Source organism: Hyaena hyaena, unplaced genomic scaffold (genome assembly GCF_003009895.1).
Source record: "Hyaena hyaena isolate Hyena2069 unplaced genomic scaffold, ASM300989v1 scaffold_580, whole genome shotgun sequence".
NCBI lineage: Eukaryota > Metazoa > Chordata > Mammalia > Carnivora > Hyaenidae > Hyaena > Hyaena hyaena.
This window is the reverse complement of record NW_024081213.1, coordinates 91,912-94,951: the sequence shown is the minus strand read 5'-3', so window position 1 is coordinate 94,951 and position 3,040 is coordinate 91,912. Positions and strand designations below refer to the sequence as shown.

At 39.9% G+C, this 3,040-nt stretch overlaps 1 non-coding gene across 1 annotated transcript; it reads left to right on the top strand.

Moving 5' to 3' along the window:
• Window positions 1–2,596: 2,596 nt before the first annotated feature.
• On the top strand, window positions 2,597–2,703 carry LOC120248322. The gene has a single exon (XR_005532557.1). It is a non-coding gene; the product is annotated as a U6 spliceosomal RNA (small nuclear RNA).
• Window positions 2,704–3,040: the final 337 nt, after the last annotated feature.

The following is a 3,040-nucleotide window of genomic DNA, read 5'->3' as shown; positions in this document are numbered from 1 at the left end:
CAAGAATATACCTTAAAGGCCAAGATCAAGCAGCAAATGAATGTGCTATTGGGTAATCTGTGTCTATATCTGAGCGATTAAGGAAACCAAAATTGTAATACAGTTGCTTTGTGCTTTCTTCCTATATACCAAGATTAATGAATGATAGTCAGTAAGATTCAGGAATATGACTGCTCCAGTAATTCTTCCTATGTAGTCTCCAAATTTCTGATAAAAATGAATTAATACTTGGTAGCCACAGATTTATAGTCCTAGAAACACTAGCCTGAATAGGTCACCTAATAATCTCACTCTTAATTTTTAACACACATAACACACTAATGGGGAAAAAATAGACCTTACCAGAATTCTTTACAAGACATAGTTCTTGGATGAGACAGTAATGAGGCAATGTCTGGTTTTTATTAAAGGTCATAAATAAATGATTCATAACCCAAACAAAAGTATAGACTTTGTCATAAACATTATTACTAACCAATGCATTGTCAGTGGAACATGCTTTGAGAAACATGAAATGAGACCTTTCTTCATATCTTATTTTACTTTAGTTGTCACTTGAATCTTTCCTGACAGTTGGTAATCCAACCTATTTTAAAAAGCTAGAGAAGGAGATACATTACTCACATTGGAAAGAGTTGCAAAAGAAATTTATCCAAGGATCACACCCGGAAGGGACCAATGTGTTGTTTTTTTCAAAAAAATATATACATAGTTTTGTCTCCATAGAAGTTTGAATTTCATGCTCAGGATTACAAGTAGTGAAGTGCCAGCAAACATCAGTGTCTTTGGAAAAGCTATGTAAGATTTCATATTTAAACCTTGTGAACATTACTCGTTTCTTCAGCATTTGACTTAATCTGTTTTCCCTTCCTGTGGAAACTAGCTTTTGTTATGAAATAGGACATAGTAAGAGATTGTTGCAAGGGGTGCCTGGGTGGCTCAGTTGGTTAAGCGTCCGACCTCAGCTCAGGTCGCAATCTCACGGTTCGTGGGTTCGAGCCCTGTGTCGGGCTCTGTGCTGACAGCCAGTTCAGACCCTGGAGCCTGCTTCTGATTCTGTGTCTCCCTCCTTCTCTGACCCTCCCCTGCTCATGCTGTATGTCTCTCTCTCTCAAAAAAAATAAGTAAAACATGAAAAAAAAGGAAGTTGTTGCAAAGGGAAACAATAGAAAACAAGTATGAAATAGAAACAAGTATGTTTTTGATGTTTATTTGCATGAGTATAATGTGTGTATCATTTTAAGCTAAACTTTTTGTCTTACTTGCTTGGAAAAATACACTTGTTTGTGCCACAGTGAATTGCTTGCTAGTATTTTATGGAGCCAGATATATGCATTGTTCATTGATTTTCCAGGGTAGCAGGAGGTGGCATGGATGGAGGGTAAGAATCTCGTGCAAAAAACATATACAGGGTAGCATTACATGAAACTTAAATGTAAGTAAGGATCTGAGGAGCAGCCTGAAGCTATGGGAAAAAAAATCATGGGTGCAGAGTCAGAGGAGTAGTGAAATGAAGGGTGGTTGTGTTGGATTCACTCTGGAATATTCTCTGACAGGAAGTGGACTCAGGACAGAAAGGAGGAGGGACCTTCAGGAGCTTCAGAGCAGGATGGTGGAGGTAAAACAAAAAGTATTGTTCTGGATTAGCCTATGTGGTGCTCTGTCCTGGGAAAAGACTACAAGCTGGGAAGTAGTATATGACTGAACCTCAGGATGTGACTTTGGAACCCTGTCTGGTTTTGGTGGGAGTACCCTTGGTTAGCCTGGAATCATCCTTGCTTTTCTCTTTAAAGCTTAAGAAGCTGAGCCAGGAGTCTACACTTGGCTGCTGGTAGTGTCTGGAACCTGAGATTCAGGTGAGATCACCTGAGAAATAAATGTAGGTAGAGAAAAAGGAGAGGATTCCAGACCACTCCAAAGTTCAGATTGGCTAGAAAAAGAGGAGCTTAATAGTGGGGAAAGTAAAGGGCCAGTGAGGTAAGAAGAAAACTAGGAGAGTAGGTGACAGTAAGGCCAAAAGAGGAAAGTGTTTCAGAAAGTAGGCAGTGGTCAGTAATGCTAACAGGTTCAGTAGGACGAAGTCACTGATGGGCTCATTGGATTAGGCAACATCAGTTCACTGGCGACCTTGAAAAGAAAATGGAAAATCAGAAGCTTGACCGGAGTGGTCAAGATGAGGACATAGATGAGGTTGAAACGATGGACATGGGACTGTGGGATCCAGACTGGAGGGAGACAGATGGGTGAGTGATAGGGTCCGAGCATTCAGACAGCAGTTGAGTAGAAAGGGAAATGGGCATGAGAGGTTAGTCTTGATGGCCTCTTATATAGTTACTCTTCTGAGGTTTTTGCTATAAAGAAATAGGTTGAACACCACAGGATACCTTGGTTCAAGGGGAGAGGTGATTTTTAAGATCAAATAAACTAGATCGGATGAGACCAATTCAGAAGAGTGGGAGAATACCGAAAGGCAATAAGAAGACATGGATCAGGACATCCCAGTGGAGCAGGTGGGCTTTTGTAGAAGAAGGGTCATAACTTCTTAGTATCTGTAGGGAAGAAGGTAGAGTGAATAGGTACAGAAGAAAGTAGATATGTGCTCGCTTCGGCAGCACATTTACTAAAATTGGAACGATACAGAGAAGATTAGCATGGCCCCTGCACAAGGATGACACGCAAATTCATGAAGCGTTCCATAAAAAAAAAGAAGAAGAAGAAGAAGAAGAAAGTAGATATATAGAAAGATGAGGGCACTCTCTTTAAATTGCTTCTAATTTCTCAGGAAGATATAAAGAAAGGTCAAGGGCTAAGGTGAGATAGGGATATTTGAGAGGAGAGCAGAAAGTGTGGAATGGTTGTCCATGGGAGTCAGACAGCAAAGGTATGGTGGACGTATAAGTGATTGTCAGAAAGTGTCAGATATCCATTTCTGAATCTGCGTCATGAATTTATTGTGGAACTAGTTACGAATATTAAATGGTTTTATCAAACTTCAGTTACTAGAATATGGTTAGAGTTGAGTTTAATCAGGTTTGGAGAA